General features: G+C 38.1%; 1 protein-coding gene across 8 annotated transcripts in view; it reads right to left on the reverse strand.

Annotated features, from left to right (window-relative positions):
* The window catches only part of EYA1 (EYA transcriptional coactivator and phosphatase 1), a 165400-nt gene that overhangs the window by 91596 nt on the left and 59979 nt on the right, over positions 1-13825 (reverse strand). The window contains exon 1 of one of the 8 annotated variants that reach the window (XM_030943515.1): positions 248-467. The exons of the other annotated variants lie outside the window; for them this stretch is intronic. The gene's annotated coding sequence lies outside the window, so the exon portion shown is untranslated. Of the gene's footprint in view, positions 1-247; positions 468-13825 lie in introns of those variants that run through there. 8 annotated transcript variants of the gene reach the window in all.

The raw sequence follows: 13825 nt of genomic DNA on the forward strand, positions 1-13825 counted from the left end.
TAATTTTTCTACACTGTTTTTCAGTGCACATAATCCAAATATGATGAGGAAAACAGCGAAATGATTCGTAGTACGAAAAAAGAAGTCTTAATACCATGCCAGGTCTAAAGTACTAAATTTTAAAAAACCAAAACAAAACCAAAAATCAACAACCCCCCCCCAACTTTATACTGTATAAACAGATTGAAATAGAATTTTTTTCCTCTTTACAAAAACCTGTGGTTATTCACTGCTAATATATCCTTACCTTCAATTAACTAATCTGTGAATGTGAAAGCAATACTTCTAGAGGAGAAATATCTTCTGGCTACTACATCCCAGTAAGTGAGACATTATTTTGCAGCAAGTACATTGGGAATACTTCAGGAAAGCAGATCGGTTTGCAAAGCTACAAGTCAACCTCGAGCTGAGAACGCACCTAGGATTTCATTTTGTTTAGCGGAGAAAAGGGATCTCGGGACAGTCACACACCATATATGGGAAGCCAGGTCAAAATAAGCAGCTTTCGATTGGGCCCGTCTGCGTAGCCAGCACAAACACAATCCCATCACTTCTTCAGAGTCACAAACCACAGCTCACGCCAAGAAAACTATTTACTGTGTTCTATATTAAACTGTGAAAGAAATGCAAATTACTTATTACGGAGTCACGCAGTTTTGTCAGGTAAAAGTCACTGAAACCCTGAAGCACAAGGCTATGCAATCATTCTGAACTATATGCTTTTTTGGAACAGCCACGATCTTCTGGAAAATGCTTACCACTGAATTCTTCACCAGTGTTAATAAGATCATTTTTTAAAAGCCTTACCCAATCTGATACAAAGACACATCTTGCTTCACTGACTGTAGGAGCTACATCTATTAAAAGAATAATATCAGGCACACACTTTAACAAAGCAGAAGTTAATTTTTTTCTAGAAAAACTCAAAAAATACAATATTGTTGTTGCGAGGTACAATCTGACACTGGAAAATGTAACTCAAAACCCTTTTTTTTCAAAAACAGTGATGCTTAAATGATGGTATGGAAATAAAAAATATTTTAAAAGAAGACTGTGACTTCAGTGAGGCATGCAAATTTTAGCATAAATCTATTTCATTCCATTATTGAAAAAAACCCCACCAAAATCAAATAGCACAAATATATGAATAAATTTTAGTATTTTAAATGTAAAGGTGACTGAAACAGGCTTATTGTTGTTTAGTTTGTAGTCCCTACTGGGAGTTATATCTAAGTAATAACTTCAGGAGTGTGCCCAGTCTCTGTATTTAATTAAAGTAAGACAGATCCCCACACACATGTACAGAGCTTGATGATGTGAGGATAAACATGGGATAAATTACACAGAGGCTAAGATGATCAGAAAAAGGGTGTTGGCGATGCATTGCAAGAAAAGAATCAGCTTTGAATTTTTAATCTTTTCTGTAGTATGGCATGTAGGCAGTATGGGAACTGAAGCCATATAAATGATCTAGATGGGGGATATGAGATAAAGCAGGGTCCTCTGTGTTTATACAGCCATTAAAGAGTACCTTAAAGTTCTTTATCTGATGTCTGAAGATTGGACTTCAGATCAGTGTATATCATTACCCCGTGATAGGGTCTAACCTATGAACTTATCCTCCAGCTGATACCATGGACCAGATCCTCATTTGGTTTGAGTGAGTGCAGTTCTTTTTATTTCAATAGGTAATCTAATTATGACAGCTGAGTACTGCACCGATTTGAAACCTACTTAAAAGAGGTTTGTTTACTTATCTTTTGGGGTTTGTTCTTCCCAACTGCATACCAAATCAGTGCAGGGTGGGCTGTGGGTTACTGGCACCCAACATCATTTTCAAACCACAATTGCACTAACACTGGGTTTGGAACAGAGATTTCAGTGGGATTTGCATATGTTTACATCATGCCTAAATTTGTCCCGATTCTGCATTCCCATTAATGCAGCTGGCATCTCAAGAGTCCTAAGAAGTGAAGGACCAGGCCTATTACATAACATCAAATGCACAACAAGCCACTGGGTATATTATTACAACCATTACTCATGCAATATGGTTTTAACCTCATATGCAGTGTCACACACTTGTTTTAGCACAAGTAAAATGGGTCCATCTGGAGCACAACATTTACTGGGCGCTTAGGTGCCACGATTACAGATGTTCTGGTAATTAAGAAAAATTAGATGTAAGATGGATATGGAACAGTGGGATGTTCATATGTTTGTCTCCAAGCAGGAAATACTACTGAAATATTTAATATCAGAAATAGGCCTAGGAAGACCACACTTCACTAAAGCAAAAGATGTATCCCATTGCTCCTGAGAGCCACCACCTGGCTCTTCCCATAACAACTGCAGTGCGACGTCAGAACCCTCTGAAGCAGCAATATCCCTCCTATGCCTCCATACAAGTTTTATCTTACACATAGCAGCTGTTGCCTAGAGACATCCCTGGCTGGAACAGAAGTTTTCAGCATTTGACAGGAGCCCATATTGTCTCATGCTACTCATGTGAGCAAAAGCAGAAAGCCCTTGGTAAATACAAACTGTAAAAGTGACAGAAATCAACCATTTAAAGTGTTCTGTCCAAAAACTATCAGTGTGCCTGAGAAGAACAATTTAATTATATTCTTTCAAGATATATTGGATAAAATTCATATTGAACTAAGGTCTGTGTGTAATGTGTTATAAGAAAAGGTATGTGCTGTTAGCCATCGTCCTTGGCCAAAAGACATATGAACTGCCAGCCCCAGTTTGCTAGTTTTGCTAGTTTTCATGCAGTTGTAGTTGTTTTCAATCCATCATTTCAGTACAAATTACAGAATATTTAGTATAATTAAAAATAGGAAATAGTAATCTTTATTAATCTTAAGTAGATGCTGCTTTAGCTTTTTGAATAAATGTATGGCTTACATATGATTCTGAAATAGTTGACAGCTATGACATAAACAAATGCAGAGACTGCCCACAGAAGAAGTGCTAGAAGTCTAGTTTGAAGCCAATCCCTTAGTGTGTCTCAATTTTTCACTCTCCAAAGTGAAAGTATGCTTGGTTTTATTTCAGTAGATTTCTTGCATCTTAAAAGCATTACGTTAAAGGGAGGAAAAAAAAATGTGTGTGGGTATATATATATATTTACAAGCACCAGTAGTGTAAATGATATATATACTCAGTACTCTAAATGCAAAATAAAAAAGTAGTTGGCAGGGTGAAGGAAAGGTTTCCTAGATGAACTCAAATTTTAAATGCATCTAATACTATCATTTCCCTTCTGGTATTCTGGTATTTTTAACCCCCTACATTACTTGTCTCTTCTAGAAACCCCATGAAGGGAATGATTGGCACACAAAAATACTGAAAAGCTTCGGTTTCCACATCCTCTGAAGCAGATGTTCTACCCAAAAGTGATGGCTTTTCCCTAAAAACTGAGACACCAGGTCTGAGGCATTCTGAGGGCAGAGCTCTGAGATCTACTCCAGGTTTAAGAGTAATGAAGCTTTTCCAACTAAAACAGTCTTCATTTTAGCAGTGTTTTAGCTATTAAATTGAGCTATAGAAAATTACCTTCCATTTTCCAATAAAGTTCAAGACTTTTACAGGGGGATTTTTAATACCATCTGCAGTACCTAAAAACCAGTGGAGTGCTACTTTTATTTGTGGTACAAAAACCTCTACTCAAAAGAAACACAAACATGTAACTATTTATAAAAGAAGTCCTGCTGAAGACAACAAAGATGCGTCTGAAGAAAGTTATTTGAAGAATTATCAGTTTACAAGACAGGGGGTGAAATGGAGGGAGTAAATTGCAAGCTGTGAGCTTCCTTAAGAAACAGCTAATTGTTCTAATTGACATTCAGGCTTTTACTCCAGCTCAGCGTGGAAACATAACTGCCTAAACTTTGAAAATTATCATCCTTCACTGTGATATGTGAATACTAATTTGCTTATAAAAATGAACAAGTCAAATCAAATGCACCACTGATGATGAGAAGCAGCTTTCTAGCATTCTAAGGGGTGATAAAAGCTAGAATCAGTAGTTCCTCAGAAGACTGGGTTGCAGGAAGAGCACACTACAAATGAGAGATTACCAGTGAGCTGACAAAATAATCAAGTCCTGTTGTTCTGCAAAGACTATAAAACACATCATTTCACACACATGCCATTTTTCCATAGCTCATCCTCCCACGACTGTTTACGCCTTCCTCATCTTTCACTTAGTGCTACTAGAATAAAGGTAGAACTTACAAACCATTGCATTTTTTTTTTCACAGCAATAACTTACATTTTTTGCCAGTAATGTAAATACATCACCCTGTATGACATGTGTCAGCTCAGTAATACTAGATTGTCTTTTTTCCAACTTTTTCCCACTTTCATGAACAAAACCTGTTTTCTCAGCACCTCCTATAAGGTGAAAAAGTAGATGGAAAGTTTCTCTTTGTTTTTCAATTCTGAATTAAAGTCATACTCAGAATACTCTGCTAGAAAAAGATGTTTGTTCTTTAACCACAGAAACGATAGGTTTTTTGTTGTAAATTCCCTTTTGCTTTTATTTCCTAAATGCATTTGTATTTTTTTCTGGAGTGTTATTGATGTCACTGTTCAACAGTAGATGGAGCAGTGGATCATTACTGTATTTTAGTTATTTGTACCAATTATTACATAATTTTTCAGCTACTGACATATAAGGTTGCACAAAAACCCCTAAAAATATTCTATAGAGAAAATAATTATTGATTAAAGCATTTTGAATTAGAAAGAATATTGAAAGAACAGCAACCCAGACTCACTTTGACAAATTATTAAGACGAACCTGCATTTATGACTAATATAAGTGACTCATAAATACACATCCAAATTACAAACCTTCCATTAGCTGAATACAGTGAATATGTACACCCTTAACTTTGAAACATTCAGTCACACAAATTCTTCTTTTGGTGATCTGAATATCTTCTAAAAGTGACATGCATAAATATTCCCCACTGTGGCCTTGTAATGGAAAGGACAAAATGGAAGTTGAAGTTAAAATAATCCTGTGATTTATTTTATACTTGCAATGATATTTTTCCCAGAAACTGTTTTTAGGTAATTTAACACAATAAATTCTTCTAAACCTTACAGTAATTATATCATGAGCATCATTTGTTCAGCAGAAGCAAGATTCTCACTAATGTGTAATCAACAAAAATTAAGCATTCAGTCAAAGGTGAGCATCCAAACCTTCATCCTCGGGGGAGAGAAAGACACTTCCAGTCAATGCAGGAGACCCAATTTTGAGGTGTCCCCTCCCTGTAGACACAGATGATGGATTTAAGCTACTCTTAGGTTTTGGTGGCTACAGCTGCCCCAAGAATCCAGACTTTGTCAAACCCAACAGTACAATTTCCCTTAGAATCAATTGGGTTTCAATAGTAATTGTATTCACAGAAGTTTCAAAATAGATCATTCGTCTCTATTTTGAAACTTCATATAATTACTGACTCAGACTGCCAATATTTGTTGTTACAAATCAAGGCCAAAGGAAAACTTCTCAGATGGCTTCAAAGACCCAGTTCTCATCTCCAAGCCCAGCTCCCTCCCCCGCTTCCTTCCAGCAGCATTAACTTTTTCTCTGCAATCTCACAAAAAGGAAAAAGAGTAACCTCTAAAGCTGTTTTAGACTGAAGGTCAGAATTCAAAGGATTGGTAACTTTATCCACAGAGCCTTGCAATCACATTGCTATTGGAAACACACCCAGAAGCACCAGCACTGGAGATGTTTTTATTAAGCAATGTCAATAGGTACGAATTTTGAAGGTTGGTTTGTTGGGGGTTTTTTTCCATAGCGTAAGGTTTATCAGGACTGATATTTGCAAGAGATCAAATTGCTTTCTGCCACTGAATTTTAGTCTAACGTTCTCTCAGGTAAGGAAACTGGGCTCTGTGTTACATGCTAATGAAAACAGCAGCTTTGGTTTGTTTATCTAAATACTTCAAGAGAGGCACCTCTTGCAGCCAAAATGTAAACAAAGCTTAAACTCTTTTTACTGCTTGGATACTTCCAGGCTACTAATATGGATTTTTTTTTAAATTAATGGCATTATATAGATTTTCTACATACATATCCTGCTTTAAAATATACCCTTCTGAAGAAATATTTAATTCTTAAACCAATTATTCATAATTACACATTGAGCTCACAAACACAAGATGACAGATCCCTTTCAAACCTGAGCTCAAGGGGAGATAAAAAACAGTCACAGACAACAGTCAGAAATTTTGTCCCTGCAAACCTGTCACTAATTAAGAGGGAAATAAGTTAAAACAAAATTTCAAGTGAGTTTCACAAGAATTAAGAACAAGCAAAATTGTGATTCCAGTATCTAAAAAACAAATCCTATACCTTGCTCCTCTGTCTTGCAACACCTCTGCATGCCCAAAAAAGTGAAGCATTCATATCTACCCAAGCTATTCACCTGAGGAAGTTCTGAAAAATGCATCTTTAGGGATGCCTTGCCTTGCACAATGCAGGAATCTCCAAGCACAACCACCTCCATTAAATGGTGTTGCTAAACTAGGCCCAGACAAACAAAAATGCATCTTGCACTGGATGCCACTTCATGAGCTGAGAGACACAGCATGGGTGCTGCACACTGGGCAGAGGCAGAATGCTTTTCTTGCAGCGGTACCAGAAGAATGCAAGATCATAAGGAGAACAGGACACAGAGCTACACACAACAGCAGACAACTGCATGAAGAACTTGAAACAAAGTTGAGTACCTTGGTTTTAACTCTTATCATTTGATTTTTTAAAAATTGCAATCTGTCTGCTATCAGTATAAGTAATGTGTTGAGTGCAACTCAGAAATGCTTATTTGTCTTTGGTGAATCTAGTGCCACTGTAATTACAAGCAGGGTATTTTTTGTAACCAGGCTGATTTTTAATAGCTCTTTTGGAAAGCACAAAAGCCTAAATTAGAGACACCTTGGAAAATTTAGTCGTTTTAGTAGCCTGAAAATGCATTAGTTTGAAATACGTTCCACCAATGTACTCCACTGCAGATGACCAGTTATTGAAAAAAAACAGAATTAAACTCGCAGAGACTGAATGCTGCAGGTGATGCCTTATGGTGCCTGGGACACAAGGGCTGCATTGCCCTGGCTGAGGACACCTCCTGCTCCACCAAGCCCCAATGGGTTTTGGCCATTCACTAAAGCACCCCCAGCCCCTGCAGCCATTGACGAATTTTACCCACCCCTCAAGCCTCCAGAAAGAAGGCTCCCCCTCCTGAAGCTTAATCTGTATCTAGAATGGTTTTGAAATCAAAAATAGTCTCAGGAATTGTGTGGTGATCTCAGAAACAGCTGAAAATGGGAAATCCAAGGGATGGAGAGTGATTGCCCCTCAGCTGGCTCTTGTTCTTCTGTGAAACCCAAAAAGACCTGCCACAAAGCAGCAATGATAGCCCTGGAGTGCATTTCTCTTCTCCAATCTTCTTATTGTTTTCAGCTGGGCTTTTTTTTTTTTTTTAATGAGAAAAAACCTTAATATCTTCACCTTAAAAATAGTATAAAATATTGTGTATGCATCTCTAAAGATTGAATTTAAACAGAATCAGCATCACAATAATTGGCCTCAGGCAAAGGTGGTATACCAAGCAGAGCAGGAGGCTTACACAAATCTTACTCTACTAGCTGATGAATTACAGGATTTGTCTCTTGTTCTTCTGGTAAGTAAGTAAAAAATAATATATGGTTATGCAGCGTGTGTACTAAAGCAGCAACTTTTAGGTCAACTATTTTTAGATCAATGTAATATGGGATTGCCTAATTTTTTTTTTACCATCTGATGAATGTGCAGGATGAAATGCATTTGAGCAGGTCCTACATTACAAGGCTACTGTCAACCAGTGTTAGGGTTCACTTTAGCCCAGGCCACTGCCCTGCAGTCCACTCCAAAGGTGGACTGTGCTACCCATCAGTTGTCCTTCTGACCTCAAGAGGGTTGTGTGCTGCTGGCTGGAGTCCATCCTCACAGTCCAGGTTGCTGGAAACAGGTCTAGTTACCTCATCATGTTTGGATGCACTGAAGTTCACCAAGACACCGGTTCCTCAAAATTTGAATGGGTAAAATAAAATGACTTGAAATGAATGGCAGTGAGAAAATAGCTGTAAGTTAATATGCAATAAAAAAATTCCTATTAATTTAGTAAGAGAAGTGGACTTAGAGAGCCTTAATAAGAGAAGATTTCTGTTTACATTTGGTTTAGAAACTCATGACTATGAATAAAAACCCAATAAATCACAGAGATCTAAGAGATTGGTCGGAGACACTGATTTGCCAAATCTTTACGCTCACCTGAGCTTGCTTTTTACTTTGCAAGACATAAATTTCTCTGGTTTAATAAAACCGCACGGCACAGCTTAGGGATACCTGCGGAATTTCCAACTCCAGCATTGTTTAAGCATGTGTAGCTTTTCTCTTGCTAGAAAGACCCATGGATAATACCAATAAATCTTCCCTCAAATAGCTGAGAGCTAGCAGTAATGCAAAGTATTTGCAATCAGAAAGCAGTGATGTCATCTAACAGTCAATAAACATGAAAGTACACAGGCAGACATCAGTGGAAATGTGATAACCTAATATTTAATAAAAATAGTGATACCCAGACTTCATAAGAGTTCCACATAGGTGTCATGTGCTCAGGGGAGTTAATACCTCCTTTAGGATATGACAATGTGTTTCTTTCCTTCCATCCCAGAACTAATAAGCCATAGCATCCTTCCCTGCCTAACATCAAATGCCATGCTATCCAAATTAACATATCTGTAGGGTTGGTTCTACTGAAAGAAGTAAATCCAGTAAATTTTCATCACTTGTATTGGTCTTGGAGTAGCTCCATTATTTGAAAATCCCCAAAAATGTACTTCTGAAATGTGCAAATGGATTCACAAACTAGAAATTAAAAAAAGGAAAAAAATTAGACTTCCTCCAAGCCTAAAAAACATAAATACTGATTTATCATTTAAAATTTGTTTGGTTTCCTCACCTGCCTGCAATTACAACTCTAACTTCATTAGCTGAATACTGCTAAATGCATTCCAATCATCTTTTCATAACTGAGCCCTGAAAGACTGTTTCATTTCTCCACTCTTGATCACCTTATCTGATTATTTCTCCATTTACATAATTCCTTGCTAGCTCTGGAAATTACTTCTCAGAGAACATTTATCACAGAAGTCAATGCATTGTCCAACACGCCGGTGTCTCGCCCCTAAGCTCGTTACAAATTCCTTCCTTGGAGCTTGTTCTCCCACACAGGGGTGACTGCCCTATGGTGTGTCAGATGCTCACCTCCCTCCTCTTGACTCTGCAGGTAAGAGAATGGAGTGGATGTATATATTAGATCATTTCTGTGAAATTATCTAGATTTCACTCTCTCATCTTCTGATCTGAACACCTGAAGTAGGAATCACTGATATTCTGAATTGTGAGGACACTCCTGTGGCACCACAAGCTGGGTGGCTCAAGGTTTTGCTCTTCATTTGTTTGTGAGCTGCCAGCAACAGCTGATGAAGCCCACATCCACCTTGCATGATTTTCCAGCTCTCACAGTGTACTGTTTCATTACTCAGTTTACACAGTTTGCCTTTCTTTACAGGAGCCTGTTAAAATTTCCTTCTCTGGGGGAATGCCTATATGTATTTGCCAGGGAATTTATTCTCTTAGATGCTCTATAGCGTCAAGAAGGTGTTTGTATTTTGTTTGTAGGGGATGACTCTCTCTGATACTGATCAATTTATTATATATTCCTCCTTACCCCTCTAACCATTCCCCATCTTGCTAGGAAGGGTGTGAGACTCTTGGTCCTGCTAGAGATGTGATTGTTTCTTTTTTGAGTTTGGGGTCTTGGGAAGGAATTTTGTTGCTTCACAATGTCAGCAGTTGAGGATCTTTTGCTTAAAGGTGTGTTATACAGAGAAAAAGAAAAACATTTCTTTTCTCTGATCTTTTGCATCCAGCATTCAGTCCATAGGGCAGAGAAGTTAAGATGAACTGACAAAGCTCATGACAGACTAATTTGTGATGGAATTATTTTGCAGAAGATTGCTGCTATTTGACAAGACTTCAAAATGCGAAAACCACTTGGTAGACAGGGAAAGCTGCAGAATACCTACTCCTCATGCCAGGCTTTTTAAGGGCTTATTGATTCAGAATTATTCTCATTTTACAGGTATTGTCATTTTTTGACCTGCTGCATCTGTCCTGGGAAAGCCAAGGTGGTACAGTAATATACTAACAGATGAAATTAGTTCTGCAGCTCTTGAGTTTTAGAGGGGATGCAGACACCATATGATATTTGTTTTCAGACATAACCACTTCATCTTTCATTCTTTCCCTGAGCTGAACTGACAATCAGAAACCATGAGCTTTGCTTTATTGGATTTATGATGTTGAATGAAAGCCCAGTGGATAATAAAGTTAACACCATTCATGACTTAATTAATGATAAGCACCATATGTCTTTTACTAAGCCAGCAGTAACTGGACACAGGACACACTGGATAGATGGGTTCTGAAGCAAATGCAGAAGCCTTTCCTTTTACCTTCTACACCTTTGTCATATCATCCTGCAGTGCAGCTACAGTCTTCAGAGTACAAAGAATTCAATTAATCCAATATTGAGATCAAATTAAGACTGGATACATTACCAGAAGGTTGTTTGATATCTGGTGAACTGATTGACATAAACATCTCCTTTAGAGTGATGCAATAATCTGTATTTTGGGGGGTTTTATACATACATGGGAGTAAAGATTTTAAATATATTTTCTAAATGTTCAAGCAAGTTTAGTGACTTAATTAGAAAGTAAATGAAAAAAATATTTCCATTCTAAATAATTGCTGAAACAGTTTTCTTTTGTGTTTAACTACTTCATTCATAAGTATTTTTTATTTCTGGAGGAAAGTGGAGTTTATATCAATAATTAAAAACATGTAAAATTATGTGATCACTTTGTATTTACATTGGCTTTTGCTTCATTGCCTGCATATTATTCTGATTGCATAAAAACACCCAGGGAAATTTTCAAAGTGTGCATAGAGACTACACTATGCAGTTCCTATTAATTTGAGTAAGTCACATGGTTATGCTCTCATACTCTAATTTGAAAATTTCCCTCCTGTTTTCCACCATCTAAAATAACTATCAAATTCCGGGTATGCACTGTCTGCATCTCCCACTCTGCAATCTATAAATACAGAAGGAACATAGAGTCTTTTCATACAGACACTACAGGATGCTCCATTAGCATTTTAGACTCAGAAGAAAAAGTCTCCAGCCTAATGAGAGTTACTCCATTCCTCGTGCTGCTCCTAATCCTCATCTCCAAGGATATTTCCATTAATATTTTTGCTGAAATGCCTTTTAGATGCATAGAGTATCACTATCCTGGGAACTTCTAAAATAATTAGAAGTGCAATTACAAAAAAAAAAAAAAGGATCAAAAGAACCACTAGAACTAGAGTAAGAGATAATCAACCTGTAACCCATCAAGCCGTTCAAGAAATTGTGCTTTGACATTCCAGAAGCTAATGACAGCAAGTATAAATGAAAGATTTTTGCATTTGACTATATTTGAACTTTCCCCACAACGTGCCAGGAAGGTCAGCCAGGGTATTTTAGAGCAAGGCTGTGAGTAGAGAGAATTACAGGCTTAGAGTTACTTACAGGGCCTTGCCAGAGATTCCCTCTGTTTTATAGCTCACAGGCTTCAATTTTCACAGTTGCTGCTTCTAACCAGTCTTTTTTACATCTCCTGAAAACCAGGGGTGGGGGAAGGGAGGACATTTTTCCCCACACAGATAACTTCAAGAGATCCAGCGCCCATGGAGGCAGAGGCAATGAACATGGGCAGCCAGGGGGAGGGCAGCTGGCTCAAAGCAGCACTTGGAACCAGGCTGAAATCTAGTGGTGGAGCAGCTGCAATGGGTTTGGGGCTTCTGTGTTGGGAAACTCGAAGAGAAGATCATGGGGTGCCTTAAGAGGAGAGAATCAAGTGGCAGGGAAGAAGGAGAGGTGCGCTGATGACATTGGTGTAGTTCTGGAGAGGAAAGGGTCTGGCTTTTGGGATGCAAGTTGCTCAAAAGCGAATTCTCTGGGCTTGGGAGTCCTGAGGGTGCAATGGCTTAGGGTTGGCCCAGACCAGCCAGGTACCTCTGACCAACTCCTCACTCTGGGGAGAGGGACACACAAGGGGTTGTGTCATCAACAGCACCTTTAGGACCAAAAGGCAGCTTGCCTGCACTGGAGACCTGCATGCCTCCAACCATACCATCATCAGTACACAACAGCCCTATCCCAGAGTTTCACAGATGTCCACCCAAAGGTACATTTGTCTTTAGCTTCTCATCAGCCAAGGACACCTCCACATATTCTCCACAATCCAACTTTGTGTTTTCCTAAAGCTTAAAGGAGTGTGACATGTGTGAGGCTGGCTGGCTTTCCACCAGACTGGATTGAGATTTCCCAAGAAATTGAAAAGTTATTATTAGGAGACATGCGGCTAGACAGACACATACAAAGAATGTGGTTGCAAAAGCCTTTTTGCTTTAGGAAACCAGGTTATAACAAGAAACTGCCTGATCTCCATTTACAGTTCTGTTCAGCTATTTTAATGAAGTTTTTGATTTTGCTGACAGGGCAACTTCATTTTACATAGAAAGACAGCTCCCCAGAGGGTAAGATCTGTCAGTTGTCACACAAAAACCTTTCAGTCCCTACCTACAAAAGTAAAACTGTACCTCAAGAAATCAGGTTCATCCTATTGAGCTGCTGAAGGAAGGAAAACAACACTACAGACAAAAATTGTGCATTGCTTCCTTTCAGGGACCAGCTATGGCTGCAGTCAAGAAGTCATTTCTTATTTCTATTATAAATTATTTGAAATTTTTTTCAGTCTCAGACCTGGTGCTGATAACAGCTGGACTGTCCTCTCTCATATGTGGGTCAGATTGACTTTCTCCTCTTCACCTCCTAGCAGCAGATGATGAGCAAGAGTGATGTCAATGGAGAGCATCTTTCTTCACCTATTCTTTCAGTCTACTTTGATGGATACCAAAAAATAAAATCAAAGGCACCACAGCAATGCAGGGAAGGATGAGACCACCGAAAAAGAACTACAAGCCAACAACAATGGACAACACCTACGAGTTCATAAATAATCTGATTTTCCACCAAGTAGGTCCTGAAAAGGCTTTGTTACACAGCCTGCTGGAATGCCTGAGGCTGTCAGCTTGTTTCAAAGCAAAAGGGAAGACTGTTGGCAACCTCAGGGAGTAAAATGGTGGGAAAAAAGCTTTGCATCAGGGAGAGGTGAAGCAAGAGTCTTTCGTCCTCACTTAATGACCTGATGCCTTGATGATTTCCAGCTAGAGTTATCTGGTTTGGGAAAGTTATCAATGGCCTGTAGAAAAGGATTTTTTCCTGAAACAAGCAAGTCTCAACTCAGGAATCTTTTCACCTAAACTATCAAAAAATATTTTAAAATATGTGAAAATAAAGAAGCTGAAAAGTCTTTGCATTTAGAATGTCCTAAAACATTTACTGTATGGGGCATTTTTCTGAAAACTCATGTTTCTCTCTGGTTTTAACCAGTTTTTACTTTTTAATATAATTTCCCTCATACAACATTATTTTTACTACTGTCTTAACTCCTCTTCAGAAACTGTTTCTAGTAATGGAAGGGGAAAGTAGTAAGCAAGCAACAAAGGTGAAAATTTCACACCTCTAAGTAATATTAGTACTAAGCTCAATAACTTTTTTTTTAAACATTTTAAAATCAT

Source organism: Camarhynchus parvulus, chromosome 2 (assembly GCF_901933205.1).
Source record: "Camarhynchus parvulus chromosome 2, STF_HiC, whole genome shotgun sequence".
NCBI classification, from domain to species: domain Eukaryota; kingdom Metazoa; phylum Chordata; class Aves; order Passeriformes; family Thraupidae; genus Camarhynchus; species Camarhynchus parvulus.